The sequence below is a fragment of the Pristis pectinata genome, chromosome 6 (genome assembly GCF_009764475.1).
Source record: "Pristis pectinata isolate sPriPec2 chromosome 6, sPriPec2.1.pri, whole genome shotgun sequence".
Lineage (NCBI taxonomy): Eukaryota > Metazoa > Chordata > Chondrichthyes > Rhinopristiformes > Pristidae > Pristis > Pristis pectinata.
In genome coordinates, this window is record NC_067410.1 from 93,787,634 (window position 1) to 93,812,356 (window position 24,723).

The 24,723-nt window shown below is 40.0% G+C and overlaps 1 protein-coding gene across 1 annotated transcript in view; it reads left to right on the plus strand.

The window, feature by feature from the left end:
* The first annotated feature begins 3,358 nt into the window (after nt 1–3,358).
* Nucleotides 3,359–24,723, plus strand: part of vwa5b2 (von Willebrand factor A domain containing 5B2) — a 154,532-nt gene continuing 133,167 nt past the window's right edge. Inside the window, exon 1 of the mRNA XM_052017995.1 lies at nt 3,359–3,411. The gene's annotated coding sequence lies outside the window, so the exon portion shown is untranslated. The remainder of the gene's footprint in view (nt 3,412–24,723) is intronic.

Genomic DNA, 24,723 nt, shown 5'->3' on the forward strand with positions numbered 1-24,723 from the left:
ATGAAGTTCACAATCAAAAGAAGATCAAAATCTATTTCTACATCATAAAATCATTGTGTTCCTTTCCCTGCAACTAAATTTAGTTTGGAATTGGAATTGGAATTGGTTTATTATTGTCACATGTACCGACATACAGTGAAAAATTTGTCTTGCATACTGTTCATATGGATCAATTCATTACACAGTGCATTGAGATAGTACAAGGTAGTACAATATAGAATGCAGAGTAAAGTGTCACAGCTACAGAGAAAATGCAGTGCAGGTAGACAATAAAGTGCAAGGCCATAACAAGGTAGATTGTGAGGTCAAGAATCCATCTTATTGTACTAGGGAACCATTCAATCGACTTATAACAGCGGGATAGAAGCTGTCCTTGAGCCTGGTGGTATGTGCTTTCAGGCTTTTGTATCTTCTGCCCGATGGGAGAGGGGAGAAGAGAGAATGTCCCGAGTGGATGGGTTCTTTGATTATGCTGGCTGCTTTACTGAGGCAGTGAGAAGCATAGACAGGGTCCATGGATGGGAGGCTGGTTTCCATGATGTGCTGAGCTGTGTCCACAACTCTCTGCAGTTTCTTGCAGTCCTGGGTAGACAGTTGCTGTACTAAGCCATGATGCATCCAGATAGGATGCTTTCTATGGTGCATCGATAAAAGTTGGTGAGTGTCAAGGGGGACGTGCCAAATTTCTTTAGCCTCCTGAGGAAGTAGAGGCGCTGGTGAGCTTTCTTGGCCGTGGCATCTACATGGTTGGACCAGGAGAAGCTATTGGTGATGTTCATTCCTAGGAACTTGAAGCTCTCAACCCTCTTGACGTCAGCACCATTGATGTAGACAGGTGCATGTGCACCGCCCCCCTTCCTGAAGTCAATGACCAGCTCTTTTGTTTTGCTGACATTGTGGGAAAGCTTGTTGTCATGACACCATGTCACTAAGGTCTCTATCTCCTTCCTGTATTCCGACTTATTGTTATTTGAGATACAGCCCACTACGGTGGTATCATCTGCGAACTTGTAGATGGCATTAGAGCAGAATCTGGCCACGCAGTTGTGAGTGTATACGGATTAGAGTAGGGGACTGAAGACACAGCCTTGTGGGGCACCAGTGTTGTGAATAATCTTGCAGGAGGTGTTGCTGCCTATCTTTACTGATTGCAGTCTGTTGGTCAGGGAGTCAAGGATCCATTTGCAGAGGGAGCTGTTGAGTCCCAGGTCTCAGAGCTCGGTGAGGAGTTTGCTTGGAATTATAGTATTGAAGGTGGAGCTGTAGTCAATAAACAATAGTTTAACATAGGTGTCTCTAGATGCTCCAGAGATGAGTGTAGGGCCAGGGAGATGGCATCTGCCGTAGACCTGTTTCTCTTTAATTCTGATTGGATTTATCTTAATTGCATAAATCACAAATTATAATGCTAAAGAATAAAATTTCAGAATATTATTAATTGCAGCATTTACCCCCATGGAGCCAGAAGTAACTAATTAATCTACAGGTGTAAAAACATTGGAAATGCTTGGCAATGTAGGCAACATGTGTGGAGAGAACAAGAAAGTTATCAATTCTGATCAAGATAACCTTCAAAAGAACAAGAGAAAATACAGACTGGATTTCAAAAGAAATGGAGCAAGGGCATCGAGAGAGAATACTGAGAGATGAAGTGGGAGGATCTGTGATTTGATTAAATGGAAAACAGAAAATGTTTAAATGGTTAAAGTAAGACAAAGGTTTCCATGCAAGTGAATTCATGAGTTCAACGCTATGTGAAACATTGACTGAAATTGAATAAGGTAATGTTACTTCTGCAGAATAACAGAATGAACTAAGCTCTGAGACTTTACAAAGTGGAGAGGGATAATATTTTCATCTTTTTTTATTACAAATGTTTCTGCATTTGTCATAGAGTCATAGAATAGTACAGTACAGAAATGGCCTCTTCAGCCCGCTATGTCCATGCCAACCCTTTTGCCAATCTACACTAATCCCATTTGCCTGCAATATGACCTTATCCTGCCATACTTCGCCTATTTAAGTTCCTGTCTAAATACTTCTTGAACATTTTAATTGTATTTGATTGCATCACCTCCCCTGGCAGCACTGTCCAGATGTCAACCACTCTCTATCTATAAAAACTTATCCCTCAGTTCCCCTTTAAAACTCCTTTATCTCACCTTAAAACCTCTTGTTTTTTGTACCCATATCATGAGATAAAGATTTGGACTACCTACCCTAATCTATTTCATAATCTTATGTATTTCTCTCAGGTCACCCATCAGCCTTATGCTCTCCAGGGAAAACAAGCTCATGTGATCCAATCTTTCCCCATAGCTAAAGTCCTCCCATCCAGGCAACGTCTCCTCTGCAATCTGTCCAGTGCCACCACATCCCTTCTGTAGTATAGTGACAAGAATTGCACACAATAGTCCAAGCATGGTCTAACCAGTATTTTGTAAAGTTGCAACATCCCACATTTAAATTCTATGCCCTGATAAGGCAAGCATGCCATATGCCTTCTTAACCACCCTATCTACCTGCGTTGCGACCTGTAAGGAACTATGGACTTGAATTCCTGGGTCCCTCTGTTCATCAACATTCCTTACTGCCCTACATTTACTGTACCTGTCCTACTCCTATTTTACTTCTCAAAATGCACCACTTTGCACTTGTCGGGATTAAATTCCATCTGCCAATGCTCCGCCCAACTTTCTATCTTGGATTCAATCCATTCGAAACAAAGGAAAACCAAATGTACAGACCCTCATTGCACATTGCTTTCTTACTCTGCATAAAGATCTCAAGAACATGAAAATTTATCGCATGTCCCATAGACCACACACAGTCTTCAATTTCCAGCCACATATTTAATCTCATCATGTAGAATTCAAAATTAATGCAAAGGCTTAGGGTTACTGTAGTTATCCTTCAACCTTGTTTTTGATGCACAGACTTCTCTGAAGTTTGTACTGTATGAGAAAGAGTAAATACTTCAATGAGAAGAGATGGTCAGACATTTCCACTCAAGAATACGAGCTCCAGATTTTTTAATTAGTAAGGGAACCTGAAGTGGTAACCTTTGATCTACTTCAGTCTGTCTAATTTGTTACTTAACTTGTACCATTTTGTGTGCCTAAGGACTGTAGTTCTTCTTTAAACACAGTAGGACATCCAAAGAAACAAGACTGAAGGAATTTCCTGTCAGGAAGGGTTGGAATTTGTGTAGGACGTGGAATGTTGTATCTACAAATCAATCTTGTTTTTTTAATTCCCCTGCAAGTACAAGCTTTACCTTTCCCATTACACACCCAGGTTGCCTTTAGGCTTCCTGTCATGACTGCCAAATAGTTTGGGTAAGGTGAACAGGCAGGGAAGACAACACAGTTCATTGTACCAGCATCTCTTCTTCCTGAAATATAACAGAAGGTAAATGCACAGTTCTAATATATATAACATATGTAAACAATTTATTCTGAACCTTTGTGTTATTATTCAGCATCCCTGTCTAAGTAGAACATTGTGGCTTCTTTGACACATATGTTTTGGTCCTGTCCTCTTTTGGAAAAATATTGGAAAGACATTTTTAACATTATTTCAAATGTATTGAAGATTGATTTACAACCTCACCCTATCACTGCAATTTTTGGATTACCAAAGATAGAGTCTGGCCATTTATCTGCTTCCGCGAACCATATGATTGCCTTTGTTACATTAATGGCCAAACAATCCATTTTGCTTAAATGGAAGGATCCAATACCCCCTACTACTTTTCAATGGTTCTCTCAAACTATATCATGTTTAAACTTGGAAAAAATTAGGAGTGGTACTGTTGCTCCTTCGCTTAAATTTGAAAATATTTGGAGTCCATTTATTCAATATTTTCACATGATATAGATCCCCTTTCAATAACTTTCCAATTTAGAGGAACGGAGTTGACGACATAATATTGCTCTGTTTCTACTGAGAAATTTCAGTCCAGTCTTTTTTCTTTTGTTTTTTTTTTGATATTTTTCTGTTTAGTTTAGTTCGGTTTGATATATTGTTTATAATTTTTCTTATTGATTTGGTTTTTTTTCTTTCTTTTCTTTTATATCCATAATAAATCTTTTTCTTTCCTTTCTTTTATATTATATTCATTTTTCAAAGCAGGTGAACTGGAGTTGGGTGACTTACAGGGGTGGAATTTGATGGTTTTAGATGGTTTGAGAGATTGCACAGACATGTGTTCACAAACTTATCTCAATGTCACCAAGACAACAGTTTTAAACAGCTGCCAGGGAAAGAGATAGTGACAATGTAGAGAATGGGAGTCTAGACACTGATGACAATTGCTTCAGATGGACCAATATTTAATCTGAAGTAATTTCTGCTCACTCAGTCCTGGATGGTAATTTGTGCTCCAGTGGAGGGGTCATGAAATATAGAGGCAAGTTGAGTCATGTCAGTGCATATATGAAACTTCATGCTTTTTTAGATGTATCTCTGAGGGGCAGCATACAGATGAAAAAAATATAGATGGGGAGCCAAGGATATGTTTTATAGTGAGGGTAACAATTTTTCCAACAAGAATCTATAAGGAGGAGGTCATAAAAAGGCAGGAACACCTTGTCTAAAATGGTGGATCTTGACCAATATAGAGAAAAACAAAGTGCTTATGAAATAAAAGGAAGAAGTTACTTGAAACAAGGCAAAAGAGACATCAGTGATTACTAGTTGAAGACATACTTAAACCATCAGCACAATGAAAAGTTGCTGGAAGAGTCTTGAAAATTAATTTAAATGAATAATAAATTGGGCGACTCCCTTGCAGGCAGGTAATTTTATCATATGTAATGTCCCCATGTATTCCAATAGCCCAGTGACAGGACAATGCAAATCTTTTGCACTGTTTAATACCAAACAGCTACAAGACTAGCCTGGATCTTGGAACCTGACTAACTTACAACAACCTTAAACACTTTTCTTGAATACCGATCATGGACAAGGAGCTATTAAGTCAGAGGCAACAGATTCCTCACAAGTAAACAGAGAGACCCAGGAAACTGCCAAGCTCATTTTGCACTAACTGAATACCAGAAACAAGCATCTAACTCATTACACAGGTACAAACATTATGAAATGCTGTTGTTCGCAGATTAGATTGTTAATCTTTTCCTAAGAAGCAGACTGGTTCATGTTAATATGAACTTTTAAATGTTTTCAAGAGTTCAGTGTGATTATGCAAGAGCACATGTAGCCCTTTCACCTACCTTTTAAGTGTACTTCTTGGTCCTCACACTGACTAAGCTTTGCTTTGTGCAGTAATGTACAACAGAATCACCAGAAACTTGATATATCACCAATGTTTGCCTTTGTTTATGGAAGGTCAATATACAGCTTGAAAGTTGGCAGTTGAAGTTGCCTTTCTGTTACTATGGCAACAAAGTGAAAAACTTAAATCGAAAATTTTAGTACTGTGAAAGGACTCATGGGAAGTTAACTTGGACAGCCCTGGGAAACAGGTACTACGATCACGAAATGTGGTTAACTTGCATTCATTTGATCCTGTACAGGAAACACACAAAGTGCGATTTCAGCTAACCTCTGGCTCTAACCATGCCATCACTGGTTTAAGCCCATAATCGCAGCATTCCAGTTCCTGAGTACCACCACACCTAGCAGGATGTCAACTGGAATGGAAAGTTTTAGCTTTACCAGGATGTTACCTGAAATGGAGGGCTTTATTTACAAGGAGAAATTGGGTAGGCAGCGTTTATTATCATTAGAGTGTAGGAAGATGAAGGATGAAGTTATCAAGGTTTATAAGATTATAAGGGCCATAGATGGGGTAGATAGAGTCATTTTCCCAGGTAGGGGTTGTCTAAAACTAGATGGCACAGACTTACGGTGAAGGGGGAGAAATTTAAAGGAGATCTGAGGGGCCAGTGTTTCACAAAGTGAATGGTGGTTATATGGAACAAGCTGCCAGAGGAAGTGGTAGAGGCAGATATGTACAATTACAATGTTTAAAAGGCATTTACACAGGTACTTGGATAGGAAAGGAGAAGAGGGGCACAGGCATAATGCGGGTAAATGGAATTAGCGTAATTACGTATCTTGGTTGGCATGGATAAGTTGGGCTAAGGGACCTGTTTCTGTGCTGAATAGCTCCAAAACCCTCTCTTACTCTCTGCCTCTGAGTTAGCACGTAGCGATGAAGGCCAGCCTTTGCCTCTTAAAGGGGGTAGTCACTTGTAGCTGCAACTAGTGATCATTCTACGAGTACTGTTGCAAAGCAGAACCAAACATAAATGAGACAGAGCGCCCAGATTTTCTGAATCAGTTGCCAAGAACTGGATGGATGGGCCAAGAGATCCCCTGTCCACAGGTGCTCAGAAAGCCCTCCAAGCAGATGTTGAAGTGACAGGGAGAAGAGGTGTTCACTTAGATAAGTCTCACTCATCAGATTAATACTCCATCTCTGTCAGTCGCTTCCAGTGTCCTTGCTATTGCCTGTTGATCAGTCAGCACATATTGCTGCCAGTCATGGCATGAGGGTGCAAATGAAGCCTGGCTTTCTAGGCCAACACCTCTCAAAGTCATGCTGTGGAGCCAGCTGTAGCTTCCTGCTTTGCATTCAGCAGCCACCCCCAAATAGATCCTGCTCAATGCTGCAGCTCCTGAGGAAGCATTCCACACAAGAGAACTAAGACAATGCATAAGGATGAATCATTATTGTTAGTATTGATTTTGTCTCATATGTTTTGGAATGATCATTTGAAGTGGTCTTTTATCCTGTAATTGTACTCACAGTGATCAGATGCATAAGGTGGATATGATGGGAAGCTTAATGAAGAAGAAAATTGGCATTTAGGTTAATGACATAGTGGTCCATTTTTTTATTCTCTGTTTGGCCAGAAAGGAGCCCCTGATTTTGCCTTCTCTTCTTCATCTTCCTCGTCATCCTCATCTACAGCTGCTGGTAAGGCCTAAGTCCAAAGTTTTGTCAGATTTCAGAGGATACAACTGATCTCTGGTGTGGGACAAATGCAGAGTTTGCTAGTTCAGAACAGTGATGGTCGGCTAAGTCAGGTTGTGGGAGCACCATGGCTCTTGCAATACAAGAGTTTTTCTTTTGTGTGGGCATTGAAATGGAAGCAGGTGCCAAGTGGTCCTTCTCTGCAAAAAGTTCACTCTTTGATCTATCATGATGGCTCAAAGATGAAAGATGAGGAGTACATTGTTGCAAGATGGAGAGTCATTAGTTCTCCCCTGGTATCAGACATTGGCCATCACGATCTTCTGAGTATGGTCACAGATCAGCTATGCATTCAGGAGTTGAAACGGTTTGTGACAGTCCTGGGATTCTCATATGAGGTTGGCCCATGTGCAGTCAGGAAGACTGTTATCCTGACACGTTCATGCAATCTTATGATGTGCCACTGTCTTTTGAAGAGGCAAATTTGGTTCCCAAAGAAGGCTTCCATGATCTTCTTATTGCAGCAGTGTACTAAAAATTATGAAGCATGACTGATGTCTCCTGTACCCACCTGGGTTGACCTGTTGGCATAGAAGTTGATAGCCATTGTCACCATCAGCCCTGCTCTGTTCCTGCTGCGTATTTCATCATTCTGTCAGTACTTCCTTGGGGAAGCAGTGCTGCCTCAAGCATTGCTCCTGACTGAACTGCACATAGGACAATGCAGGCCTGAACACCATCTGAGAATGAGCTCCCCTACTGAAAGCTCTCCTGTAGCTCCTCTTCCTCCTCTATCCTCCTTCAGCAAGTAGCCCTGCTCTATACACTCTCTCTTCAGTTTCCCCATTTGTGTTGAGGATTGTGAAGAACAACCTCAACCCCCTCTTCTGTAACAACAGAAGTTGGCTAATGCTCAGAGGTCAAGATACATTCCCAGCTTTTGACGTACCATCCCTTTACCTTCACATGTCATGACAACTGTCCTTCAAATCAATCAGCAAGAGATCTACAGGCATGACTGATTCCTTTAAATGGCACATGTGTGTAGGGTGGGGGGGGGAGATTGGGTTTCAGGAGACTATCTAGATGCACCACACCAGTTCTGAATGGAAAATGTGTTGGTAACTGCATGGATGATAGCCAGTTTGGATGTACTGGGTCCTAGCCCCCTCACCAATGTGGCTTTTGGCACAAAATGGACTAAACATCTGTGTCATAGTTTGCTCATGAACTCCAACCAGACTGGCATTCATAATACCCGTCGATCCAATTTCACAATGATGGAGTAGATTTTCAACTGACATGACAGGATTGTTGACTGTTCTACAAACTGTCTGATTTTATTTTCCATTGATTTGAATGGCATCAATTTATAAAACCAATTCAGGTCCAGGTGACATGTTATGAATCTTTTGGAATTCTTTTATTCTGAGAGGTAAAAGCAGAGAGCATGAGATGCATGTGTCATATTTATCATGAAGGTACATTGTTTGCATTTAACTCCATTTAACTTCTGAAGAAGAAAAACAGCTCAATCTGACAGGTGTCCAAAAAACAAAGCTGGGTTTGATCTTCATTTATTGTCTTTCCCATCCCATCAAAGAAGAGTTTATCTTTTAGATTTTAATGAATTGAGATAATTGGAAATTAATATGTTTGCTGAATTTATTTGGCTACAACCATTTTGAAACACCGAACATGAAGGAATTAGCACTGGACCACCTTATAATGTAAACTGTCACAAATATTTTATAGCATTAATTGAAGCACAGCCCATTCTGGTGTATGTCATGGAATTCAAAAGAATGCCGATGCTAGAAATCTGAAATAAAAACAGAAAATGATGGAAATATTTAGTAGGTAAGGCAGCATCTATGGAAAGATAATGTTTCAGCTTGAAGGTCCTTTGTCAGAACTAGCTTTTGTTATACTTAGTATGGGATGGTTCTGTTTTTACCTTATGTGGGAATGATGGAGTTAATACCATGGAGCAACACAGTAGCTTTGAAATTCCAGGCAGCTCAGAGACCAAGGCAATAACTAATGAACCTTTAGAGACAGTACGCAAGGATTTAACAAGGTCACCTTTGTGGTTCCTGCACTATGAATGGAGAAATTATTTTCCAGCATTGTAATATTGATTTATTCATTTTCATTTTGTGATATGTCTTTGCCCTTTTCTTAAAAACAGTGAAACTTTCATTTATATAGAACCTCCTGATCCTCAAGTTGTTCAAAATAATTCAGATTTTTTGAAGTGCGGTCTCTGTTGTTAAGTGGATCAGTGTTGCAACTAACAGGGGCAGATCAAACAGCATTGATATGATGATACTTAATCTGCTGTAATTTGGAAGGTAATTTTGGACAGTGTACCTGGAGAATTTCCCTGTTGTTCTTCAAACTGTGTCATAACATAACTCTCCTGAAAAGGCAGAAGGGGTGTTAGTTTAAAATCTCATCTAAAACACAGTACCATGAACAAGTCCTGCAGCAAATCTTACCGCACAGAGCTGAGAGTACAACAAATGAGTAATGAGATATTTAGGAAATCATTTTTTGCAGCAGTTCTCTCAAAGAACATGGAAAAGACTTTAAATTTTATTTTGCTTTTCTGGGTTTTCTGCTGTTCTCTCAAAGTTACAGCAACTGAGCGTGAAAATGTCTGTGGAAATTTACCTTCAGTGTTTCCCTGGTAGATTGGACTGATTTCAATGTGTCAATGTTTCAATTGGCCTCATTTTGACTGCCTTGTGAATGAGTAATCATTATGCAATCAGAGTAGCTCAAAATGGAAGGTGGAAAGGTTTATACAACTAGCCTCTTTTAAGTTGCAATGTGAGTTACTACAGGTTATCCAATCAGCATTGACAAAATTAGGGGGTGGAACAGCTGGTGTTTGTCCTTCAGACTGCTAGCCAAGTTCAAGTTCATGATCCTTTTGTATGGTACGATTTGTTTTGTTAAAGTATTCTGGCATTCTAATTACTTGCAATTGCCTGAATGAACAGCTGAGTATGTACAGAGCAATGTGATGAACTTTCTGCACAAAGGCATCAATATTTTGCCATAAATCACACACTACCTGTGTTTGAATCAAGCCTTCAAATTTGCCCTGTAATTTTGGTACACTTAAATACACCTTGTTATATGCTAATTTGCTATCAGTGGATCTGCAAACTGGCAAGGTTGGCCATATATTACTGGGAATGTCAGTAACTAAAAGAACTGAAAGGAGATAAGAAAATAGGTGCAGGAGCAGGGCACGTGGCCTTTCACACCTGTGCTGTCATTCAATATGATCTGCCCCAGGCCTCATCTCCTCTTCTGTGCCAGTTCCCCATAGTCCTCCATTCCCTGATCTTTGAAAATGTATCTACTTCCTCTAAGTATTCCCAATGATCTAGCCTCAACAAATCTTTGGGGAAGAGAATTTCAGAAATCATCTTCGTCTGTGAGGAAATACCTGCGCACCTCAGTTTTAAATGATCATCCCCTTATCTTGTAACTATGTCTCCTCTTTTGAGATTTTCCCACTAGTGGAAACACCTCAACATTTACCCTGTAATGCCTGCTAAGGATCTTGGATGTTTCACTAAGACCACCCCTCTTTCAACTAAACTCCAAAGAGTATGCATTTAATTTATTTAGCCTCTCATGCCAGGACAACTCTCTCAGTCCAGGAAGTAGCTGAGTGAATCTCTTGTGGACAGCCTCCATGCCAGTACGTCCTTTCAACACACTCCAGAGTCCTATCCTGTGGTGCCAGTGTGTTAACAGTGATTCTGCCTGAGGCTTCCTGGGAAACAGGCCCAAGTATCCATTTCTCCCTAATTAGGAAGGGACTTAATTATGTGGAGTGGGATAAGGCTGAGCCTTGAATGACAGCTGCAGTGCTTGGAAATCCTCCCAGTCTTGCTGGCTGCAAAAGTAAAAGAGCAGTGGCAATTTCTCCCCAGTACGAGTCAGGCCTGTGGGACTTGAGACATTTCTGATTTACAGTGATCATTAGGATGAAGGTTGCTGTGGAGACAAGGGAGAACCTCAGCAGGGAGAACCTCCCTCCCATCACCATCACCATAGTATGCTTGGTGGTTTGCAATGGGTACGTGGAAGAGGGCCTGAGTGGTATCTGCCTTTCTTTCTTATCTGTGGGAAGTCCATGCCCCTATCCCTCACCAATAACAGGGAATTATACTCTGAGCTGTTGTAGTGTTGCTTGTTAAAAATAACATTCACAGATGAGGAAAATCCCATCACTGTTTGTAGTATTGAACTTCATGTTCGTTTGGATACTGTTTTAATCCTCTGCCACTTCATTCCCACAGTTTGAAAATATTAAAAAATGTCATTCGATAGATTAATTAAATATATTTTCACCTGTATTATTTCTGAGTAGGGTGTCATCGATTCTTCTGAGATAGCTCTCTTACTTGGCTACAAAGTCATGGATTCAAGTCCCACTCTGGAGACCTGAGCATGTAATCTTGGTTAGCCCTACAATACAATTCTGTGGTTCATATAAAATGTTCCCAAAAGTACTCGATATTAAACTGGTTTATAGAAGTAAAATCCTTTGTGGTTCTCTGGGTCACTATTGCAAGAAAAACAAAGAAGTCATCCTTGTATGATACTTGGAAAGTTGCATGGATCTTATTTTGTCTCACAGGAACTATCCTTGACTTCACTATAAGAATTTGCACAAGAGATAGCTAGATACTTGCCTATCTGTATAAAATAAAACTGTTACAAGGTTTCAATAACAAACTAAATGGCAGTGATTCAAATCATATTCATTTCATTTCATAAAGTAGATAAGTAATGAACAAAAATATGTTTACATTTTATTTCAATTTACGTTGCATTAAAAATGGTATGTGGTTCATTTTGTTCAATTACAAATTACTTATCTTGACTTCTGATGATAAATTTTATTTTAAAACTATCCTGTATGTGGCCATGTGATTGGTGTTTCCAATAGCAATTAAGTCATCCATTTGTACTGCAGGGGCTGAATTTTGCAGTGAGGCCATTAGTACTCACCATTATTAGAGAATAAATAAACCGTTGAAAGCAGAAATCTTAAATTTGTTGCCTGAGTTTCTCTTCTTCAACAGTGTTTCACTGGATGTCTCAATAAGAAAGGGATGAATATGCCACACCTACATGATGAATAGGTTCTAAAAGCCCAGAAAAATAAAGTCTGTCCATGCCTACGTAAGTGAAAATTCGTATGTAAAATTTAACAGCATGAAGTCCACTTCTAAGTCCCTGAGCTTTTGAAGCAGTAAAGAGTAAACCACATTGATAGGTCTGGAGTTACATGGGAGATATCCTTCCCTGAAGGACATCAGAGAACCAGATGGCTTTCACAATAGTCTAGTACTTCCATAATTATCATTATTGATACCAGCTTTTTAGTTCCGAATTTATTTAATGTCTCGAACTTAAATGCCCAGCTGTTGTAGTGGGATTGAAACACGTGTCCCTGGTTCAATGGTCTAAGCCTCAAGATGCAGGCCAGTAACCTAATCACTGCACTACCACACATGATTTGGCATTAAATTAATTATTCTAAATAATGTTTCCTGGTTCAGATACAGTTGTCCTTTGTGAGGATTCTTCAATCTAACTAGTTAAAGGGATTCATGCCTCAGCTCCCCTGTAGTGGACACCATGACAAAATAGAGACATAAGAGACTGCAGATGCTAGAATCTGGAGCATAAAAACAATCTGCTGGAGGAACTCAGCAGGTTGAGCAGCATCTGAGGTATGAAAGACATTGTCGAAGTTTCGGGTCAAAACCCTGCATCAGGACTGAGAGTGGAGAGGGGAGATGGCCAATATAAGGAGGAGAGAGGGAGTGGATCAGGAGCTTGAGTTGATTGGTGGACTGAGGAGGGGTGAAAGATGACAGGCAGGTTGTGTCAGGTAGGGGAGGGAAGGGGGTAGAGTTGGGAGACAGTGGCAGGTGGATGATAATGACCGTGCCAAAATAGATTTCTAATCACCATTAGCTCCAGGGCAAAAAACCACAGAACATCTGTGGTAGGTTGCCAAACATAAATAATAACTCACATTGCGCATTCACCACTGATGGCAAAATCTGGACATTATGTAACACTACTGGCAAGTTCACAGATACCTCTGGACTGTCTCTCCCTGGAGTTCAAGGTCGAGTTCACTTTCAGCTTTCTAGCATCAGAAGCTTTCCAGGCTGCTTCAGCTTATCTCTATCCTATCTGACAGTTAGTTGCTCACTCTGCTCTAGGAAGGTCAGTCAAACTCTACACTCAAAGAGGGGAGACTTCATCTACTTTTCGATCAGCAACAGAGGCGGGCAGGGTGGGTATGGGTATTTGTCTATATTGTGGGCTTTCCAAAGTGCAGGCATTCATAGACTTGGCCAGAATTATGTATTTGGTACATTGGTACAGTATGTTGTTTGGTTCCAGAGCCTTTGATGGATCTAGTGTTCTCAGCCTTTTCTTGATCTCATGTGGAGTGAATCAATTTGACTGGAGACTCGATTCAATGGTGCTGGGGAAGCTGAGATAGATAACTTATTCAGCACTATTGGCTGAACATGGTTGTGAAAGCTTCAGCCTTGTTCTTAGTACTCATGTGCTAGGCACTGCTAGCATTGAGGGTAGGGATATTCAATGGTGGCTTCTCCTCCTCCCATTAGCTGTTTAATTGTCCATCACCATTCAATGCCGGCTATAGTTGGACTGCAGAACTTCAGTCCCATTTGTTGCTTGTGAGATGTTTTAGCTCTTCTATTGCATGCCGTTTTGCTGTTTTGCACATGTGAAGTCCTGTGTTGCAGCTTCACAAGGTTTGCACTTCTTTATTTTTCGACATGCCTGGTGCTGTCTCCGACATACCCTTCTGAACCCCTCTTTGAACAAGGGTTAATCCCGTTTTGATAGTAATGGTGGATTCAGGAATAAGCCACACCATAAAATTACAGATTGTGGTGATGTACATTTCTGTTGTTATTAATAATCCTCATGGAAGATCAGTTTTTGAGCTTCCAGATCTGTTTCAAGTCTATCCCATTTAGTATAATTGTGTCCTCAGTGTGAAGATCAGACTTTGTGTAATCACCTCTACTAAGGCTGGCATGGAGAGATGCATCTGCCACAGGAAGATTGGAGAGGGCAAAGCTGAGTAGGTTTATCTCTCTAATTGCTTCACTCACCACTAGCTGCAGATCCAGATTGGTAGCTAGGTCCTCCAGAGCTTGTCTAACTCAGCCTCTCGTTGCCATGAACATTAAAGTTCCCCATCCCGAGTATATTCTGTGCTCTTGCTGCTTTCAGTGCTTTGTCACCAAGTGCTGTTCAACAATGAGGGAGTTGAGGGAGGATAGTAACCAGGAGAAAGATTCCTTATGGATATTTGATACAATACTGTGAGACTTCATGGGTTGAGGACTCAAAGGGCAGCTCCTTTCCACTTGTATGCCACATTGTTGATAAGCTGTGATTCTGTGAGTAGAGTTGTGTCAGGTTGTCAGTTGACTAGTCTGTGAGACAGCTCTCTTAATTTAGACACGAGTCCCCAGATGTTTGTGAAAATATCTTTGCATGGTCATCTGGACTGGGAACCATCTCTGACTTTGGTGCTCAAGTTGATGTTGGGTATTTTTATTCTTTCTCTGTTGTGGTAATGGCACAACTGAGTGGCTGCCGGGTCATTTCAGAGGGTATTTATGTTTCAACCACATGAGTGGGTCTGGAGTCACATATAGGCCACACCAGGTAAAGACACCAGATTTCCTTTATACGTGAACCAGGTAACCAGCTGAACTTAAATTCCACAGCTGTCTTAAGGTCTAGGTTTCAAGATTCATGGTGGGCTACGGTTTACTGCAAGTCCCAATACAGAGAGCTCAGCCTTTGCCAGGAGCAACTGGAAAAGAGGGCAAGGAGGAGGAAAAGACAGTGATGAGGCAGCTAAGGCAGCCCATTTCTGTCTCACTGATTACGAACAACTTAACTGATTGTGCTGCCAATAATCAAGCAAATAAATCCAATTCCTCCTCACCACATCCTATCTTCCCTCTGCTGCTGTACCCCAGTGTCTCCATTAACCCCTAACAGAAAAAGAAAAGCTAAACTAAAACAAAAATTCAATAACTGCCAGCATTTCTGCTGATATCTACACACTGTCATTCATTCAGTGGTAAATGAATAATAGTCAACTTTACATTTTAACAATAATCCACATACATTAATATATATAAATTTCAAAACTATTAATGATAAGAGTGTTTAGTGATAAGGAATTGACATTTTATTGTTCAGCAGTGAGGATCAAATGTAAATAAATAGTTTACTAAATTAATGAGATATTATTTTTTAGAACTACAATGCAATACATGGGAAATGTTAACAGATTGGAAGTAGCTTTTACATTTGATTACAGTCTCAACAGTCACTAAAAATGGAAATCAAAACAATTTGGTTGCAAAATATTTGAAGAAACACATTTATTCTTTTAGTGACTAATGTACATGAAGAAGAGAGGATGTCATAATCCAAAACAATTTTTCAGAGATAGAAGGATTGTCAGCTTTACATAAACTCAGTTATATACTACTTACATAAAGAAATCAAATTGGATGCTTCAAGGAAACATTTGGAGCATGTAAACATGTGGCCTAGAAGCACATAGTGGTAATGCAATACAAGGCATTTTTACTTTCAATCTTGTATCCAGGACTAATCACAGCTTACATTAAACTATGTAGTTTCTATAAGCATTAAAAGAACCACTCTCAAAGTGGCTGGTGAACCACTAAGTTGTTTGCATGATGTTACAGTTTCTTTTTAAGAAATATTTTAAAAATAAATTACGCTCACAAGTTACTGATTTTTTTACAAAAATTGGAACTTGTTTGTGTTCTGAGGGTGCAAGTGGCAGAGAGTGGGAAAAAACAAATACCACCATTGAAGGCACACGATCAGGTTAATTCCTATGCATTCTGAATCCCATTCATCGCCTCACAAAGTTTAGAGATGCCTTTGGTCTCTCTCAAAGTAGCTGGAATTGATTTGGGAAAATAAAAGGTTTTAAAGCTTCATTAGAAGTGGTAACTCTTGACAACTCAGGAGTGCGGAGAAAGCTAATAGCAAAGATCAATTTGCCATCCACACACTTCACCATCATGCTTTTTGAACATGAATATATAAGCAAGGCAATGCCTGTATCTGCCACTAACCATCCTGGCAGAGTAGTTTTGTTACTTCTGTGATTCCCAACTGGTCAACATCACAGAAGTGGAGAATGATCCAAAAATGACAAAGGATGGACCCAGGAGAGAGAGAGGAATGAAATAATTCTACTCTTTATTTTCCTTCCATTGTCACAGAGCCCCACTCTGAGAAATCACAACAGAAATCTCATACTTGTGACCTGCATTGAGAGAGGCAATAAATGGCAGACATTGTTGTTTCAGAGAGCTTGTCACATATACAGTGCAGTAACCTTATGGTGAAAAGGGACCGGCAGAATGTGAGCAGAGCAGAAATACAAAGTGATCACTTCAGTGCAGCCAACTTTCTGTTTTAATACCTAGAAAGATAAAAATCGGTTTAAATCAAGAGTTATAAATTGCTGTAACTATTCATTTTGGTCATTATTTTTAATTTGCACACCAAACTATTGTTGGCGGTGTTGTAACTTAATAGGTCATTGTGACCTGAAAGTTCAAAACAGAAAAAAATCATAATGCAATAAGTTCAGAGTGTGACTTTTAACGTGTTAAATAAATCCACTGTACCTTGAATCATCTTTGTGGTAGTTTTCTTTTTCATTGCCTTCTTACTTGTCACTAGATTTTCAGTTTCCATGTTAGCCTATAAATTGAATGAGAATGATAATTACCCATTCACCAATGCCTATTCAGGGAGCAACAGGAAAGTTGCTTCAACTTTTTAAAGGCCAATTCATGACATTGCCTGTTAATCCAAACTAATAATATTGGAAGCAAACAATCTGCTGGAAGGAAAATCTGGAGCAACAAACAATCTGCTGGAGGATTTGTTCCGGATTCCAGCTTCTGCAGTCTCTTGTGTCTCTAATAATGTTGGCACCTACATATTGATAGACTATACTAATTTCTATAATCTGAAATGGAAGTCTGTGTCTCTGTGAACCCTAAAATTGATTTTTAAAAAGTTGTTTTTCTCTTTTGGCCTAAACATTTCTTTTCTCTTCTCCCAACATTTCTGGCCAATGGCTAAATGATGCTTCAGTATCTGGAGAAGCATGACAAACATCTCTCTCACATTCAAAAGCCACAAACAAGAAAGTCTTTCTCTGCAATCTCCATCTCTGTAATATTTTTGGTATATCATGTGTCTCTATGTCTTGCCTCTGAAGATACAGGAGCCTGAAGGCACGTACCACCAGACTTAAGGACAGCTTCTACCTCACTGTGATAAGACTATTGAACAGTTCGCTTATACAATGAGATGGACTATGACCTCACGATCTGCCTTGCGCTTTATTGCATTGCACTTTCTCTGTAGCTGTGACACTTTACTCTGTACTGTTATTGTTTTTACCTGTACTACATCAATGCACTTTGTACTGACTCAATGTAACTGCACTGTGTAATGAATTGACCAGTATGATTGGTTTGTAAGACAAGCTTTTCACCGTACCTCGGTACAAGTGACAATAATAAACCAATACCAATACCAATACCAATTTAGTTCATCGCTGTCATGTCTTTAGCTGTTAAGGTCCAAAGCTCTGGAATTCCTTTGCAAGATCTCTCAGCCCTTCCACCTCTCTTTCCTTCTTACAATCTGCCTATATGACAAAGATCTTAGTTGAGCTTGGACAACACCTTATCTGGCTTGATGTTAATTTCTTTTGCTTGATAAAGAAGCACCTTGGATAACTTTGCTAAATTTGAGTTGATACTTAAAGTTGTTTTTGTTTATCATCTCATGAATGATCTTGTTCTCTCCTTTAGATTTTTTTGGAATTTTATTTACATATTTTATCAATATTACACAAAAATGGTTTGAAACAGGAGCAAAGCTGATCAATGTGGTATTAAATTTGAAAGGATACATTTGCAGACATGAGCAACACACACAAAATGGTGGAGGAACAGCAGGTCAGGCAGCATCTATGAAGGAAAATGAACAGTAAATATTTCAGGCCGAGACTGTACATCAGGACAGATGAAAAGTCTCGGCCTGAAACGTCAACTGTTCATTTCCCACCATAGGTGCTTCCTGACCTCCTGAGTTCCTCCAACATTTTGCGTGTGTTGCTCCAGATTTCCAGCGTCTGCAGAATCTCTTGTGTCCCCAGTTGCAAATGTGGGTGTGTATATGAGAAGCACAACAATAGCAAGCCTGGCTTGATGGAGAAACAGTTAGCGTCAGCAAGTAATTAATCAATTGTCTAAAATTTCTATTCAACCAGTTTGCTTTCTCGCTCTTTGACAATTATATGATGCATTATACCTGTGTTTTTTTTTGTGAACGTGTTTGAATGTAATGTATAGAAATGTGGGTCCATATTAATTTTTCGGAATGACTGTATATGTTTTCACTAACTTGCTGTGAATCTCTCTTCCTTGAAATTCTTTTTGTTTCCAGTTTCTTGAGTGATCCAAGGTACCTGAAGGGTGAAAGCAAACAGGAACCAAGTAAATGGCAGCTTCCTGGACCGGATTACGGAACCTTCAGTGTGTTCTATAATGTTTTGTAATCTTTATAAATTGAAAATATACTGCTGAAATCCAGTTGCCTGTAAAATCTTGTCCCACTGGCTCTGCTTTTATAGTTTCAGCTCACATGTGGAAATTCTAAAACGATGGCCAAATGCAATCCAGACAATATTTGGGCATATGTTTGATCTCTATCTCAATATGCAGGATTGAATTAATATTTGGAGAAAGTTTATGGGATAAAAATGCAAACAAATAATCAACTATTCATTGGGCTGGATTTTGTGGAGAAATGCTGATAATTCAGCACAGAATCTCTGGTATTTTCTGGAAACACATAGCAGGGCAGGAAACATCCATAGAATGTAAACAACAGTTAATGTTTCAGACCAGAGAAACTGTTTCTTTTTCCACAGATGCTGCCTGACCTGCTGAGTGTTTCCAGCACTTTGTTTTTACTTCAGATTTTCAGCCACTGCAGTTTTTTTCATTCTTATTAATTTAGTCTTGGCACATGAAGTTCTTAAAGGAGAAGAATAGATACAAAGGATTAAGGCAAGTGTTGGAAATTAGTAAATTGGTTTATTATTATCACATGTACAAAGGTACAGTGAAAAACTTGTCTTGTATACCGTTCATACAGATCAATTCATTACAACAGTGCATTGAGGTAGTACAAGGGAAAACAATAACAGAATGCAGAATAAAGAGTTACAGTTACAGACAAAGTGCAGTGCAGGTAGACAATAAGGTGCAAGGTCATAACGAGGAAGATTGTGAGGTCAAGAGTGCATCTTATTGTACTAGGGAACCATTCAATAGTCTTACAACAGTGGGATAGAAGCTGTCCTTGAGCCTGGTGGTCTGTGCTTTCAGGCTTTTGTATCTTCTGCCTGATAGGAAGGGGAAGAAGAGAGAATGTCTGGAGCGGGTGGGGTCTTTGATTATGCCGGCTGCTTTACCAAGGTAGCGAAAAGTGTAGACAGAGTCCATGGAGGGGAGGCTGGTGTCCGTGATGTGCTGAGCTGTGTCCACAACTCTCTGCAGTTTCTTGCAGTCCTGAGCAGAGCAGTTGCCATACCAAGCCATGATGCATCTGGATAGGATGCTTTTGATGGTGCATTAATAAAAATTGGTGAGTGTCAAAGGGGACATGTCAAATTTCTTTAGCTTCCTGAGGAAGTAGAGGCGCTGGTGAGCTTTCTTGGCCGTGGCATCTACGTGGTTGGACTAGGACAGGCTATTAGCGATGTTCACTCCTAGGAGCTTGAAGTTCTCAACACTCTTGACCTCGGCACCATTGAGGAGCATGTGCACTTCCCCCCAATGACCAGCTCTTTTGTTTTGCTGATATTGAGGGGAAGGTTGTTGTCATGACACCATGTCATGAAGCTCTCTATCTCCTTCCTGTACTCTGGCTCATTGTTATTTGAGATACAGCCCACTATGGAGATATCATCTGCAAACTTGTAGATGGAGTTAGGGCAAAATCCGTCCACACAGTTGTGAGTGTATAGGGAGTAGAATAGGGCGCTGAGGATGCAGCTTTGTGGGGCACCAGGGTTGAGAATAATCATGCCGGAGGTGTTGCTGCCTATCCTTACTGATTGCGGTCTGTTGGTCACGAAGTCAAGGATCCAGTTGCAAAGGGAAGTGCTGAAGTCCAGACCTAAGAGTTTGGAGATGAGTTTGCTTGGAATTATAGTATTGAAGGCAGAGCTGTAGCAAATAAACAACAGTCTAATATAGGTGTCTTTACTGTCCAGATTTTCCATAGATGAGTGTAGGGCCAGGGAGATGGCTTTTGTCGTAGACCTGTTTCGGTGGTGGGCAAATTGCAGTGGGTCGAGGTTGTTTGGGAGGCTGGAGGTTCTTTAAGAGGCTGCCATGACCAGCCTCTTAAAGAACCTCATGATGGTGGATGTCAGAGCCATCAGTCGGTAGTCAGTAAGACAGGTTACCTTGTTTTTTTTAGGCACCGGGATGATGATGGTCTTCTTAAAGTAGGTGGGAACTTCAGATTGAAGTAGGGAGAGATTTAATATGTCTGCAAATACCCCCACCAGCTGATCTGACATGGCCATGGACACCATCCAGACCAGATGCTTTCTGCGAGTTCACTCTCCGGAAGTTTGATCTTATGTCATCAACAGTGACTATGTTCAGGTACATTGGAGGCTGTCAGGGTGGCTGGGGACATTCCAATCCTCTTCTGTTTAAAACGTGCATAGAATGCATTAAGCTCATGGGGAATGGTTGTGCTTTTGTTGGAAATACTGCCCGACTTCATTTTGTACCCTGTTACAGCATGTAAGCCCTGCCACAACTGATGGCTGGTCTGGGACTTGATTTTCGACTGGTATTGTCTCTTGGCATCCCTGATAGCTTTGCAGAGGTCGTATCTCGATTTCTTGTAAAGGTCAGGGTCACCTGCTTTGACTTCGTTAGGGAGAGGATCTCTCAGTTCATCCATGGCTTTGGATTTGGGATTATCCTCTTTGGTAAACAGTCCTCAACACTCTTGCTGATAAGGTCTGTGACAGTGATGACATACTCATCTAGGCCAACTGCTGAGTCTTTGGACGTGGACCAGTCTAGAGTTATAAAAAATTATCTGCATTTATTCTTATGTTCTAAGGTTGCCTGCCTGCTCCTGATAAACGGTTATCATTGCACTGATCCTGGATACAGCATTTTCTGAAGAATTTCAAGGTCAATCCCACTGCACTAGTGAAAGTAGAAACTTAGGGACACATTATAGAACCTAAGGAATACAATGCATCATTTTAAATTCATCTCAAATGCATCTGAAACCTGGGAGTTTGTACAATGGTGGGAAAGTGGTTTGAAACTTGCATCCCATGCTCCAAGCTTCTACTTAAAGGTTTCTTTCTTTATATAAATCACTGGAAAGCACCCAGACTACTTTGTCTCATGGACAATACTGAATCAACCATGTACTGCATTCTCTCCACAAATGGATAGTCCTAATCAGTTAAAGGTTTAACGTTGCTTTAATTATCATCAATGCTCCTTGGATGAAATAAACTCCTGATTGTTTTCTAGTGACTCCTGCTCAGATGTGCATTGTATGGTCATGAATTAAGAAGCACTGTTTATTGTGTTTGAATGCACCAGTGCAAGCATTTTCTAAATCCACACAGGAAGAATAGGATTTGAATGTAAAAGAGAGAGGGAGAGAGAGAGAGTGTGAGAGAGAGAGAGAGAGAAAGAGAGAGAGATCCAGTTCAAACAGGAAAAGGGTAGGCCTAAACATTTGACTAAAGATACCTTCTCTGGCTACTTTAATTAGTATGAAACCTTAGAATAGTAATGTTTAGTCCACTTCACAATCTGAATGTTGATTAATGTATTACTTTTCTGAAATTACAATGATTACTTGCAATTCCTACTTAAACAGAGTGGAAGGTTTCATCAGGTAAGTGCAATTGTGGCCAACGTTCTCACTTATGTTTAGAGCCAGTAACCAAACCATAAACAAAATCTTTCTGCAAAATATTTCTTGCATAGAAACAGGATGACATGATCTGGCATAGAAACAGAAAATGTAAAAGAAGTCAGCCATTCTTTAGCTTCCACCCACCTTGGCACAATGCGACCACAAAGTGCGATGAAGAAGTTTCTTTTCCAACCACGTGAGAAGGGGTTTGTTCTATCTTCTGCTTTGTTGTACTGTCAGAGAGGTGGGGGGGATGTCATTGTTCTATGAGTAGAATTCACTTACAATAAAAAGTTCCTGAAACCATTGGCTTGCTGGGTCACTGGTGTGCAGACATTTTCCAGTTTTCTTGGCCTTTGTCAACTGGGTTGTGGTGAGTGGTGGAGGTATGTGGAGGAGATATTGGCCCATTTGCCCTTAGCAAACCATCTTTCACTGGAAGTGATGCTTGTGGACACAGCAGCTATGCCAATCATCCAAGAAAGTATTCCACTAACAATCATCAATGCTAGAACAATTAAAATGCCTGTATCATTTATACAGATCCCAATAGGCAGAACAAAGTTAATATATAATTTATGGGAAACCATTATTGAATTGCAGGCAAAAGGACCCATAGATATTTATAGTACAGGAGTATCTGTTCTGATTTTAGTATCAGAGTACTGCAAAACTGCACTGTCCTACACTCCCCCTGTATTCTGTATCCATAAGAGAGTTTTACATTTTTCGTTCTTTCAAGTTTTTTTTCTAATTTTCCTTTAATTGAAACAATGGCTTCCACCATATCTGTTGCTTGTGGCAAAACATCTGTCAAAAAATTTTACTTTGGTGGTGGGGTATTTAGAATTGATTCCATTAGTTTAGCCTTTGAAGTCAAGGGAATGGAAGACTGAGAAATATTTACTGACCTGCTAGTTCACCCCAACTATTCTACAGTTCTACAATCTTCTACATAAACAAGTTTCTTCTAACCTTTCTCCCCATACTTAGTGGCAGTTTTAAATTGATGACTGCTCATTTTCTCAACATAAAACAATTACTCACTCCTGCTCATTTGATCAAAGTACTGTACTTAATAATTTAAAACTCTATTAGATTTTTTTCTTAGCCGTGTTGGATTTGACAGTTTTAATTAGCTTTTTAACATGTATAGTGTTTAATACACCTCAAGTGGCTGCACAAGGAATGGCCACTTACTAGCTTATTGGTTCGTCCATCAGGTGAATATGTGTTTTTTCATTGGTTGGTTTGGCCACAAGTATCTAATAGGTTTCCCGATTGGACTATTGTTAGCTAAAGCGTAGCTCTTATCTCAGGTATAAAAGGTGTTGCTTTTTGTTAATCTCTCTCTTGCTCTTCCTCCCCCCGGCCCGAGCTCATCTTTTGTTCCCTTTGTCTCGGCTCAACAAAGCTACTGCCATGTGCTCTGTGACTGTTTCTTTGTTTTAAACTTTTCCAATAAAACTTTGTGAAGCACCAAGTTATTTTCAACTCATTCCTGGACTCCTGAAAGAACCTGTGGATTCGAAAATAACCGGATATGACAGCCGTGACTAATGTAATGCAGTCTACAACATCAGCAATGTTTATGGTTGAAAGACAGATATCCAGCTTTTTGGAGGTAAAGACTACCTCCTCCATCAATGGCAGGTAGCCCCAGTTTAACACCATGTGGAGGGACATACCCAAGCTCAGTATTGCTCAGGCTTGGTACTAAGATAAGCAACAGGAGCGTCATGTGTTTAATTGTTTGTATACAGCCATGGTTTTGATGAATGATGGAGCAGGTTTGAAGGGCCAGGTGGCTTCTTCCTGATGTAACTAAGTCCCCACTTGCAACTCCTATAGTCCCCTATGTGGCACTGGCCTGGTTATAGGACATGGACTGTCAGCAAATTCCAGGCCCAAATAGGGCCCATTTTATGTAAATGAGTGTTTCAGAGGGAAGACTCATAACTAAATTAGGCCCAGTGCAGGATTTTGAACAAAAACCCAAGTGAATAAAGCAGAAAATCACTTTATGATCATCTGTTCATCACTTTTTTTTAGGAATTATTTTGTTTCCATCGACTCTGGAAGAATAAAAGCATTTTTATTTCATGTTTTACCTGTTCAGACATGGTTACTCCCAATGCAATGAATTCAGTATGAGCTCCAAACAGGAAAAGCACTGGGAAGAGGACAAAAGCAATCGGAACCAGAACAATATAGCTGAGAGTTAAGTTTAAGGAAAATATACAGCTGGACAAAACTTAGAGCTACATACATCTGATGTACTGAAGCATTGAGCAACATTAGTCTACCAGCCACTGTATACCTGAAATAGCATTCTGTGAAGTTAGTTCAGCTAGCACCAATAGTTCTCTTACTGTTTTGATACCGAGGCATTGGAATTTAGAAATTCTCCCAAACAAAATGTGACCATGTGCTAAATTTTTAATCCTCAGTCTCGGGGATGGGAGTGAGAGTGTGGATCAATCCTATCTGTTCAGTCAGAGATCTGGATGTCACTGGCAAAACTGACATTTATTATCCATCGCAAGTTGCTCTGGAACTGAAGAGAACAGTCAACCACATGGGTGGATCTGAAGTCACACATAGGTCAGGCTGGGTGAAGA